This window comes from Anomaloglossus baeobatrachus, chromosome 9 (genome assembly GCF_048569485.1).
Source record: "Anomaloglossus baeobatrachus isolate aAnoBae1 chromosome 9, aAnoBae1.hap1, whole genome shotgun sequence".
Classification (NCBI taxonomy): domain Eukaryota; kingdom Metazoa; phylum Chordata; class Amphibia; order Anura; family Aromobatidae; genus Anomaloglossus; species Anomaloglossus baeobatrachus.
The window spans coordinates 169,725,783-169,738,523 of NC_134361.1; the positions used below are offsets into that span (position 1 = coordinate 169,725,783).

The following is a 12,741-nucleotide window of genomic DNA, read 5'->3' on the forward strand; positions in this document are numbered from 1 at the left end:
AGTTGTCTACATACCACATTGCAAATATATTTTTATGTTTATTTTTTGTTGGAATTTTCTCCATATAGGTATTTTCAGAATTAACTACCAACATTACATATAACAAATAATGCATATTTCATTCATCACATATGTTTTATCTCTGATTATGGAGTGATAATAAATCAAATTAAAATCACATAAAATACAAATCTATAAATATTAAATAAATATTTCAACCAAAAAGATAAAAATATTTAATATTTTCCTCACATATCATTCCATACATATAGCAGTGTTCTGTATTTATTAGTTTATTGCTTCCCCCCCTGCCCCTCACCTCCCCCCTTCTTCTCTTTTTTTTTTCTCACTATTTGATATTTGTCTGCATATATAATATAATCATGTGCATGTCTTCCCTTATATAGATATATATCTCCTATGCTCCTATGCTTCCATATATAACGCACCTTGTGAATAGGAAGCTGACCTTTGATAATATTTCATTGTCCCCCCCCTTTTTTTTTTTTTTTTTTTTTCATTTATAAACTATGATCTTATTGCCTATATATTTTAACATACACCCTTGTGCACATGGGATCATTTAATCTTTGTCCCAATCCTTAGCCCACTTTCAGATGCAACTCATTTCATAGAAAAACGGTTGCTCTCCTATAAGATCCTGTCTTTTCCCTGATCACTCTTACCGCATATTGCAATTAGATTCTAGGAGTATTCCTTGCCACACACGTTGATCTGTTCATGCGTGGGATTGCTCAGAAATGTTTCCCCTAATCCCAAATATAACGCACCTATATGAACAGTCTACTACCTTTCCATAGAATTTAATCTTTTTCAGTTTTCATGATACACTAGAATCTAACATAAAATACATTTTGATATATTGTGGAATCATTATCCTTATTCGTCAATTACACAAATAAATGTATATTTTTGGACGCTCATATAATACGTCCTTTTTATGAGTCAATAACAAATAATATTAGTTTATATACAACTACATTTAAGAAATAATGATAATGAATAAATAAAAAAATATATAAAAAAACAATTAAAAAAATAATAAAAACATAAAACTCATATTTTCCCTTTTATTTTGGGATGCTATAACAACAGGCAGCTTAGTGACTTATTATCACTCCTTTTCCTCATGTTTCTATATATATACATTTCTTATTTAATTTATTTTATTTTACTTTTTCATCTTACTGCTTAGGTGCTTGTTCTCACCTTACTTTTTGATTCTTGCTGCTTTTTTTGTTTCTAGTGCTTTTCTGCACAGCCTCCCATATGGGTCCCATGCGAACATACCTCATGCACATAAATACTTCTTATTCACATACATCCTTATTTACATATTTTTATTCTCACTTTTTCTTTACTTTTCCAATTTTTTTTTTTTCTCCTTTTATTTTTCTTCCACATCCAAACAGGTATTTACCTTCTATGCAAGGGTTAAATCTCATCATGTTCTCATTTGCATTTTCCTGGGACTACACCCACCTTTTGTCAGTCCTTCATTCTCCATGGTAAGCTTTATATGTTTGGTTCCACTGTGTATTTTTATGCTTATGATTAAGGACTTATCTATATTCCAACTGTCCGAAACGCGTCAAGCCATGATGTTTTCATGGAACCGATGATGTCTTTCTTGGATTTTTAATCATTAAATAAAGTTTCTACACTTTTATATTTTTTTCGTTGGATTTATATTTTTGCTATCCTGGAATTGGTGCTGAGTCCCGTCCTTTCTCCTTGCTATCCCTCTTACCGCCTCTCTCATACTCACCGATCCCCGATCACCGGCGCGGCGCTGCACGGCATTCACACTGCTACGGCAGCTTTTACTATTTTGAAAAAGCCGGCCGCTCATTAAACAATCTCGTATTCCCTGCTTTCCCCGCCCACCGGCGCCTATGATTGGTTGCAGTGAGACACGCCCCCACGCTGAGTGACAGGTGTCTCACTGCACCCAATCACAGCAGCCGGTGGGCGTGTCTATACTGTGCAGTGAAATAAATAATTAAATAATTAAAAAAAACGGCGTGCGGTCCCCCCAATTTTAAAACCAGCCAGATACAGCCATACGGCTGAAGGCTGGTATTCTCAGAATGGGGAGCTCCACATTATGGGGAGCCCCCCAGCCTAACAATATCAGCCAACAGCCGCCCAGAATTGGCCAGAATTGCCGCATACATTAGATGCGACAGTTCTGGGACTGTACCCAGCTCTTCCTGATTTGCCCTGGTGCGTTGGCAATCGGGATAATAAGGAGTTATTGGCAGCCCATAGCTGCCAATAACTCCTAGATTAATCATGTCAGGCGTCTCCCCGAGATACTTTCCATGATTAATCTGTAAGTGACAGTAAATAAACACACACACCCGAAAAAATGTTATGTTAGGAGTTATTGGCAGCTATGGGCTCGCCCACCTCCTTCCTTCCGTATAGCCGCTGGCGGCAGGTAAGGAGATGTTCCTCGTTCCTGCGGCTTCATACACAGCGATGTGTGCTGCCGCAGGAATGAGGAACTACATCGTACCTGTCGCGGCACCGGCATTATGGAAATGTCAGAGCCTGCACCGATGACACGATAACAACGCTTTTGCGCTCGTTCATTGTATCATCTAGGATTTACACACTACGACATCGCAAGTGACACCTTGTACATTTTCAACACACTCCTTTGTTCCCACAATGACACATGGAACCATACCGAATTCACAGGGTATCTTGGCTTCATTATAAATATCAATTTTTACTCTTGTCACACCGGACTTATCAACCATCTCCTGCATGACTCTTCCATTTCTTCCAATCAGCTTCTTGACCAGTTCTCTGGGCACTTGTGTGACCTCCTCCACAAACTCCAACAACCTTCGAGCTGTCTTGACTGCTTCTGCAGTTTTCCCATAGATTCGGAATGTTCCACTGTTTTCTTCCACTTCAATAGCTGTAATACCTGGAACCTTCCTGGCTTGCTGAATGTTGCTCCTCAGTGCTCTTATTGCAAGCCCAATTAATGGTTTCTTCACAACCACCACTTCCTGAAACGCTGCGATGAACTGCTTCATATGCTCCAATTGTCTGGTGTCTTCTTCCATCTTTGTAGAGATGAGCCACTTCGTGCGAAGACACTGTAGGTGCATGCCACTCAGGATAGCCACCCGCTTCTTTGTGACATCACTTACAGAGCACACCACCAACCGACAAGACTCTGGGGCAAAGTACACTTTATAGGCTCCTACGGCAGTCTTGAATTTTTCATGTACTGCCTCACTGGCACAGGCTTTTCTCAAGTCTGCAGGGACTTCTACCATGCACGTAAAGACTGGCCGAATTTCTTTACCTGTAAGGCCATTGGGTCTTCCACATCCATCCTCTTTTCTTATCACAGGCTCCACTTTTGGAATTGCATTCTCCTCAGGTTTTTCCATAGCCTCAGAGCCTTTGAATTTTTCCTAATCTTTGACCTCAAGATTCTCAATCTTCTGAACCAAGTCCATCTTTATGGCCTCCATCTTGGTCTTACCAGTAAGTTCAGTTAAGCTCTCAGCTGCTGATGAGACTTCTGGGCTAGATTTCCCTGCTTTAAGGGTTCTCTCAACTTTTGCAGCTTCAGCCATCTCTTGGGACTTTGCAACCTTCTGCCAGAGTGTCATACCCTTCACCACAGTACTCTGTTCCTCTTAGAGCTTTGGGGCTGTATTCACTGTTATCCACCCTAACACTAGATAGTTCACCGGTCTGCTCACTATGACCATTGTGGATTTTTCCTCCACCAACACTCTCCAGGATTTCTTCGCTTGTAGTGTTTTCCAGAATTTCTTTTCCTATAGTGCGTTCCAGGATTTCATCTCCTATAACCCTCACTTGACAGATCATCAGCTTCATACTTGGAAATTATAGGAGACACCACTACTACTTCCTTAGTTGGCTCCTTTTCTGTGATTTCACCTTTCTGATTTCTGTCGTTACAGTGGGTCAGTTCAGTTTCTGACTCTTTCTTTTTCAGGATTTCACTGTCTGACTCTACATTAGCGGTTGCTACTGTCAACGTGCCTTCCTTAACCTTCTCTGCCCACTCAGACGATATACATTGCACTACCCCTCGGCGCTTATTACGTCTTCGGCGTCGAGAGGAGATTTTATCTTTCTCAACTGTCTGTACCTCACTGTACTCGGTCGTCAGGCTACTAGAGTCAGTGTCTTTACTAGAGTCATCATCACTACCCCTGGTGTCCTGGACTAACAAGCCCCCACTTAACCAAGTGTTGAACCCCCTGTCTGGAGCTCTCCCATTTTTAACGGTCACACTATCCTTTGTTACTGTAAACGTCATATCCCTAGAGGGGGCACGTCCATCTCTTTCTTTGGTCACCCCTAACTTAGTACTGTCACCTCTAGTAGGCACGGTCTTCCCCTTATTACACAATATCGTGCTACTAGGAACACTTTCAGCCTCCCGCTGTGATAGGGCTTCCTTTGAGCCTTTCCGGCTTTTACACAAGCAGCTGGCCATTTTCGCCATCGACCACAAGTCCTCAAAAAATTAAAGTCCCGGCCTATTATAATGGGATGCGGTAAGTCAGGCACTACCCCAACATTAACGGATCCAAACACCCCATCCGTCTCAACGACCACTCGGGACCGCGGATACTCTCCAATGTTCCCATGTCTGCAGCTGGCTTCCATCCTTCCAAGATCGGGTAGGTATCGAGCATGGCCCTCACCAGGGACACCAAGCTCACCGAGTCTACCAGCCCAGTCACACATTTGCCACCAACTTCCACAGAACACAGACGTGACTTCTCGTCAGCCGGGCAGTCTGTACCGCAGACCGGACACGCATAGCATGAACACCATTGTCCTTGGCTACTGTCCATTGGTGCCACTGCAACTTCAGATTTGGGATTCTCCGCCCCCTTTTGGGCAACCACCCCTTTATGGGACTCCACCCCCTTTTGGGCTTTCAGAAACTCCCTTATAGTGTCTTTAGACCCCAGTTCACACAGTTCCCAATTGTCTCGCTGGGCACCCTGTGTCCACACTGGACCCAGAAAGGAACTCACAAACTAGTCCACTGCTGCCACATCGGTGCGCACTGACGGCTCCTGCTGTCCACGCACAAGGAACTGGTACAGCTCCTCCATAGCGACCGTATGAGCTATCCTTCCTTTTGGAATCTCAGCCCCCACGGCTGTCGCTGGACCTCCTGGCACATGCTGTTGGTGCTGCTGCTGGCTCTGTGGCAGGTGTTTCAGTTGCTCCTTCATGCTGAAGCGAGAAGAGCAACAGGAGGGGTGCTCCAATGGGTAATACCCGGTGGTTCAAGAGGGGGGGGGGGTGTTTGGTTACCACTAACCTTTCCTGGTTGTACCGCCCGTACAACCAGGATCTCCAGCCTGTGGTGTATCACTGCTCACCAAGCAGGACCCAGCAATCCCGGATTAACCTGAAACCTCCAGTCGCAGGTCTCCCGCCACTGCAGCATGGAACCCCGCAGACCTGCCGATCCTCCGCCAGCTGCTTGAGTGCGCAGACAAAATTTTCGTGGACCCCCCAATCCACCGCAAACCACTTCAAAACAATTTTTCGTGGACCCACCGATTCACAGCAATACGTCCTAGGTCGTTGCCCTTAGCAACCAGGCTGCATTGCCCCTAGCAACCAGACCGCATGTCCGCATTCTCCACCATATGTAAGGTTGCACCCCGCAACCTGGGGGGATCCACTCACTTGCAGCGGTGCGAGGTAGCTTTAGCAACACAGCTACAGTCTCTTTATAAAAATTCTGGCAGTTTATTTAAAACACTCAACATAAACTGCTAAACAAAATGTAACAAAGCCTCTCCCGGCTTAAAGGAAAATATAACACATCCACATACCGTGGGCTTGCAGTCTATTAAATGTCCATAGTGGAGTCTCCATACTCTGGCCCCTGCCTCACTGTGGTTGCTTCCTGCAGCCACCAGCACTCTCCAGCCAGGCTGCAGTCTTTTCCCCAGTCCTCACCTGGACTGATTTCCAGAAGTCTGTCTCCAGTCTTCACACAGACTGAGACCTCCAGCACACATCCTCCATGTGTGCAGCACTCTCAGACCTCCCCCGTCTCTAAAACCAAACACAGTCTCTTAAACCCAACTGGATACACCCACAGGTGGAGGTATGTGATTCTCCAGCCCTGTCCATCACACCGGTCATAGTTTAAAGGGAACCTAACCCTTAATTACAACCCAAGTTCTGTGGAACTACAGGTCCCAAAGTCACAACACAACATTTGTGGTTGCTACCGCACAATATACAGTTAGGTCCAGAAATATTCGGACAGTGACACAAGTTTTGTTATTTTAGCTGTTTACAAAAACATGTTCAGAAATACAATTATATATATAATATGGGCTGAAAGTGCACACTCCCAGCTGCAATATGAGAGTTTTCACATCCAAATCGGAGAAAGGGTTTAGGAATCATAGCTCTGTAATGCATAGCCTCCTCTTTTTAAAGGGACCAAAAGTAATTGGACAAGGGACTCTAAGGGCTGCAATTAACTCTGAAGGCATCTCCCTCATTAACCTGTAATCAATGAAGTAGTTAAAAGGTCTGGGGTTGATTACAGGTGTGTGGTTTTGCATTTGGAAGCTTTTGCTGTGACCAGACAACATGCGGTCTAAGGAACTCTCAATTGAGGTGAAGCAGAACATCCTGAGGCTGAAAAAAAAGAAAATATCCATCAGAGAGATAGCAGACATGCTTGGAGTAGCAAAATCAACAGTCGGGTACATTCTGAGAAAAAAGGAATTGACTGGTGAGCTTGGGAACTCAAAAAGGCCTGGGCGTCCACGGATGACAACAGTGGTGGATGATCGCCGCATACTTTCTTTGGTGAAGAAGAACCCGTTCACAACATCAACTGAAGTCCAGAACACTCTCAGTGAAGTAGGTGTATCTGTCTCTAAGTCAACAGTAAAGGGAAGACTCCATGAAAGTAAATACAAAGGGTTCACATCTAGATGCAAACCATTCATCAATTCCAAAAATAGACAGGCCAGAGTTAAATTTGCAGAAAAACACCTCATGAAGCCAGCTCAGTTCTGGAAAAGTATTCTATGGACAGATGAGACAAAGATCAACCTGTACCAGAATGATGGGAAGAAAAAAGTTTGGAGAAGAAAGGGAACGGCACATGATCCAAGGCACACCACATCCTCTGTAAAACATGGTGGAGGCAACGTGATGGCATGGGCATGCATGGCTTTCAATGGCACTGGGTCACTTGTGTTTATTGATGACATAACAGCAGACAAGAGTAGCCGGATGAATTCTGAAGTGTACCGGGATATACTTTCAGCCCAGATTCAGCCAAATGCCGCAAAGTTGATCGGACGGCGCTTCATAGTACAGATGGACAATGACCCCAAGCATACAGCCAAAGCTACCCAGGAGTTCATGAGTGCAAAAAAGTGGAACATTCTGCAATGGCCAAGTCAATCACCAGATCTTAACCCAACTGAGCATGCATTTCACTTGCTCAAATCCAAACTTAAGACGGAAAGACCCACAAACAAGCAAGACCTGAAGGCTGCGGCTGTAAAGGCCTGGCAAAGCATTAAGAAGGAGGAAACCCAGGGTTTGGTGATGTCCATGGGATCCAGACTTAAGGCAGTGATTGTCTCCAAAGGATTCGCAACAAAATATTGAAAATAAAAATATTTTGTTTGGGTTTGGTTTATTTGTCCAATTACTTTTGACCTCCTAAAATGTGGAGTGTTTGTAAAGAAATGTGTACAATTCCTACAATTTCTATCAGATATTTTTGTTCAAACCTTCAAATTAAACATTACAATCTGCACTTGAATTCTGTTGTAGAGGTTTCATTTCAAATCCAATGTGGTGGCATGCAGAGCCCAACTCGCGAAAATTGTGTCACTGTCCAAATATTTCTGGACCTAACTGTATATATATATATATATATATATATATATATATATATATATATATATATATACACACATACATACATACACACACACGCACACACACGCACACACACACACACACACACACACACACACACATACACACACACACACATATATATATATTCAACTGGCTTAGCTGAATACTGCTTGTTCCAAGACCTCATTACTAAAATGTTGCCTGGTTTGATTGGTTCTGTGCTAGTGACATTATTGATTCCCCAGTGCTGTAAATATCATTTTATGAATACAGAGTAAGGAAGTTTATTTTTAATTAAAGTGCCAAATCAGCATAAAGGAGACTTATAAGCCATATAATGCTCCACTGGGAATATGAATATGCAAATTGCCTCTTGAGAGAGGAAGAAGACAGGAACTCTAGTGCCACCTATTGGAAGTAGCAATCATGGAAACCTTTATCAGCCCTTAAAAGGGCATTGCCAAATGTCTTAGGATAAAAAAACAGTCCAGAATCTCCACTTGTAGACGCATGTTTCGAGATTTCTACCCCCAAATATGAGGCACCAGAGATCCTGTCCACTTTTCTAAAAAGAGGTTATTGGCATATCTAATTTCCCAGAGGAGCATTACCTGGCTTTGTTGTCCGCAAGCCAAACCAGATCTCCTGCTTTGCACTGATCAAACATCTCCAAACCACATGTCTCCAATTGGAGTTTCTGATTTGGCTTCTTATCCTAAGTCATGTAGCAAGGCCCTTTAAAAAGTTAATATTGACTTTAGGATTGCTAGCCCAAATAGGTTGCACTAGCGTTCATGTACTCTTCCTCTCTGAATAAGATATTTGCTCACAGCAGGGAAATCATAGACCGTTACTAATTTTGGCTTCCAAGTTGACGATCACTGTAAGAGCTATTGTGGTGCCCTGGCGCCGCCAGATGTCACACACCAAATAGACCCCCACATAACAGCTTCCCTCACAGGGTTACACTGAGCCAACAAAACCCTAGTCACCCCCCCCAGGATAGGAAAGGCACACCAGTGGGCGGGACCAGGCTGAAGGGAAACGCCCACCTAGGGGTCTAGAGAACCAGGGGCAGAAGAAGTTGCAGATCAAGTGGAAGTTCAGTCGAAGTAGAGAGTGGAGTGGAATGCAGAGTGTGGAGAGTCGAAGTTGAAGTTGGAATTTGAAGTGGAAGCCAGAGAGGAAAGGCGACGGGGTTGGAGCCCCGGCGTGCTGGCTAGGTGGCAGACGGTGGTCCGTGTCTGTCAGGAGATGGGAAGACGGCTGCCGGAGATCCGAGGTGGACCGGGACAGGGTAGGAGCCCGCCGGTACCGACACCTGAGAACTGACCCGGAAACCGTGCACAGAGGGGGTACCTGGACCCTGAAGCAAGGACCGGAACCACCGGCTTTGTTAATTTACCAGTTGAGGACTACCACCCAAAGTCCCAAAAGCAGACCAGCAGCCCACCGTGGGGAATAGAGCATCCGCCAGGGCCCCTTTGGATCCCACGGTCAGCGTCTGAGGGCAAGGCTCCCACCCATAGTTCTTGGAGCGGACTCCTGTGTTCTATACCGAGAAGTCCAAGGAGAACTAAAAACCGTGCAGAGGAAAGTGACACAGACCATCACCCCGAGTGAGGGACCAGAATACACCCAGCCGCGGCGACCGGCCACTGGCACCTTGGTTTACCACAAGACTTGTGTGATTTCTTTGATTGTGAGTACACTGACCTCCCCCGGTCCGACCTGGCGCCCTGGCCCCTGCAGCCACCATCCTCCGCACAGAGACACTGGGCCCCGGGGCATCCATCCCTACCCACGGAGGGGTTAATATCCAGCTGCTATCCCATCGCCCCCGGGTGCTCTCCAACAGCAGCGGTGGTGCCACATCTCACCACACACCGTGGGTGGCGTCACGAAGAGTTTACAGAAACCCCTGTACATATACATCCCCTTTCATTTGAAGTGTCCGCGCGACCCCCGGGTCCGGAAAGTCTCTCAAGCCACACTGCGGATCTGGATCCGAGCAGCCCGGCGGCTGGCGTGGGGGCGGCACACTATAGCCCGTGACCAATAGGTTGACCACAACTGATTCCAGGGATAACCACGGTTCTTCATCTGGGATGGATATTTAAGGGATTCCCTGATAATGTAATATCCCAAAATATAGGAGAACAACGTGATGGATGTTTTCCTATTTACTATGTATTGAAAAGGTATTTTGAATAAATATCCCAATTTATTAAGATAACCCTCAATCATTCCTCAAATTGTTTATTGTGTCTACAGTGACTGAGACCGGCAATCATAATGGCGGATCAACATCTTCCCAGCATCTGAAGTAACAATGTTAAAGGGAACCTGTCTAAAAACGCTATTATCCTACAGATACGGATAGGCTAAATCAGCAGGTTAATAGCTTTTGGAACCTGCCTGGCGCCTGTACATTAAGCCCCGCTGCTGGGAGGAAATTAACTTTAATCCTCCCTGCAACCTTTGTGTTTCAGTCACTGGGGCGGCGCCGGCGTGAGTTCAGTCACTGCTTTGTGTATGGAGAGTGGCGGCTGTAACCACGCCCCCCACACTGACTGACAGCATGTTCTAATGCTGTGTGGCTGTCAGTCAGTGCCGGGGAGCATGGTCACAGCCGCTGCTCTCCATACACAGAACGGTGACTGAACCTGCACTGGCGCAACTTCCATGATCGAAACCGGATTAAAGTTAATTTCCCTGGTTAATAGCATTTTTACACATGACAGATTCCCTTTAAGGAGTTGTCCTAACAACACTTTATCTATCGACAGGAACAGGACTGTGCGGGTTTTTAGATTTCTTATAATTTCTCACTGCTGTGGTGGTCTCTGGTTTTGTCTGACTAATTTCTGTCAGCTTCTCAAAAAATTAGAGACATAAACAAAATTGGATGACATTTAAAGGGGTTGTCCACTACTGGAAAATCCTAACTTAATTGATTCAGGACCCAAAATAAAATAATTATGGCGCCATGCCAGCATTGTTATTACTGTTCTCATTAGTGACGTAACGGGAACAATGGTACGACATTTCTAGAATGACGCTGCTGAACGAGGTTAGTATTCACCGTGTTAGTGTTAATTAGGGTCCTGAATCGACTAAGCTGAGCTTTTGCAGTAATGGACAGACAGTATACAGCGCCTCTATCATGGGGGTTGGATCTTGTAGTATGGATGATACCTACTGTAGTTGAACTGCAGCATGTCTCTCCACTGCTTTTCCGTTTTCCTGCTCAGCACTGACACAAGGCATGGTTGTCAGCAAAACCCCAGGGTCTAATTAAATTTCTAAATGTTTGTTGAATTTTTCTATAAATCTCAGTTCTGTTGAGGACCTCTTTAACCTGACAGCAGTCAACTTGGCATACCTGGCAATGTATCATATATTCTGTGTATATTGATTTACTAGCTCAATGTTCTTATGCTGGATATTGATTATTTTTCCACTGTGGAAGCTTTTAGGATATTACTTTAGTTATTGACACACTGGAGCAGATATATTAATACTGTCATAATGTTAGGCAAGATAAAAGTAGACTAGACAAGTGAAAACTACACTGAAGTTATCAGAAAGTCACACGAAAAATAAATTTCACATAATGACACATGTCTGGCATACTTTGCACCAATATTTTGTACCAGAAAAATGCCTGGCAACTGGAAATGAAATGTTTTTCTCCCAGCATCCTCAGGCTTTCGGTCACAGAGTCGCTACCGGCTTTTAGTCACCACTCAGTGCATAGTGAGCATCGGCTCTAACCTTGCTCGCGGCTCTATACTAATGCACTGCTGAGTCAGCAATTATTCAGTGCCGGGTCTTGTTACAGCCGCTGCTCACTATATACTAAGGGGTGACTGAAGCTGGTCGCATCCTTCTGACTGAAAGCCAGAGGCTGCTGGGAGAAATAAAGTTTATTTCCTCCCAGTGGCCAGCTTTACTGCGGCAACCAGATGGCTTTAGAACACAATTAACTGACACATTTTCCCCACATCTGCAGGTTAATAGCATTTTTTTACATGACGGGTTTCCTTTAAACATTCTCATGGGAGTGATTTCACTTCAGGCTTTGGAAAAAGAAATATGAACGAAGTACGATTAAAGAGAATCTGTCAGTATGATTACCCTACAAAGTCAACTATACTATTATTTTTACTAGCTGTGGTACCTGGCATTGCTTGGGATAGTAACTGTCTCTCTGTCTCTCTCCCACTGTCCTTCTCTCCCAGTCTCTGTCTGTCTCTCTCTCCCTCTCTGTCTCCATCTCTGTCTGTCTCCCTCTCTGTCGGTCTCTCTGTCTGTGTCTCTCTCTGTCTTTTTCCCTGTCTCTTTCCTTATCAGTCTGTTTCTTTCCCTGTCAGTCTGTCTCTTTCCCTGTCTCTCTTTCCCTGTCTGTCTCTTTCCCTGTCTGCCTGTCTTTTTATCTGTCTCTGTCTGTATCTTTCCTTGTCTGTCTCTTTACCTGTCTGTCTCTTTTCTTGTCTGTCTCTTTTCCTGTATCTCTGTCTGTCTCTTTCCCTGTCTGTTTCTTTCCCTGTCTGTCTGTCTCTGTGTGTCTCTTTGTCTGATTGTCTATCTATGTCTTTCTCTGCCTGTCTCTTTCCCTGTCTGCCTCTGTCTGTGTCTTTGTCTGCCTCTGGCTATATCCTTCCCTGACAGTCTCTTTCCCTGTCTGTCTCAGTCTGTCTGTCTGTCTCTTTACCTGTCTGTCTCTTTAGGTCATAGGAAGCTGAAAAAATTGATACCTTGATATCTGTGACCTGATAT

At 44.4% G+C, this 12,741-nt stretch overlaps 1 protein-coding gene across 3 annotated transcripts in view; it reads left to right on the forward strand.

Moving 5' to 3' along the window:
- The window catches only part of LOC142251341 (putative E3 ubiquitin-protein ligase MID2), a 561,844-nt gene that overhangs the window by 276,746 nt on the left and 272,357 nt on the right, over positions 1-12,741 (forward strand). The gene's annotated exons all lie outside the window — the stretch shown is intronic.